This window comes from Camelina sativa, chromosome 3, assembly GCF_000633955.1.
Source record: "Camelina sativa cultivar DH55 chromosome 3, Cs, whole genome shotgun sequence".
Lineage (NCBI taxonomy): Eukaryota > Viridiplantae > Streptophyta > Magnoliopsida > Brassicales > Brassicaceae > Camelina > Camelina sativa.
The window spans coordinates 27,804,338-27,804,716 of NC_025687.1; positions in this window are offsets into that span (position 1 = coordinate 27,804,338).

Below are 379 nucleotides of genomic sequence, written 5' to 3' on the forward strand. Positions count from 1 at the left end.
AAAAAATTTGGACATACCAAACTCATTTTATTGAATAAACAATATATGTTTTAAACAAATCAGAATCTGCCACATGGCGATTACTGTTCATCGTCTTCCTCATACATATATTAAACGCCCATTTACACGAAAAAATTTCGGCCCCTATAACTCTCTGTATACTGAACGAAATCAGGCGTGCGATATACCATTAGAAAGAGAATTTCAATATCTACGCATGGCCACCGAAATCATGCGATTACGGATTTTTTACAGAGAGTTATGGGCGAATTAAAATCGGCGGTTTATTCACATATTGTCTCAAATTTATGCATTCAAATTCGGTTCTCAAAGCGATATGATAACTAAGAATGAAAAACATGCCAGAACCGTAGCCAAA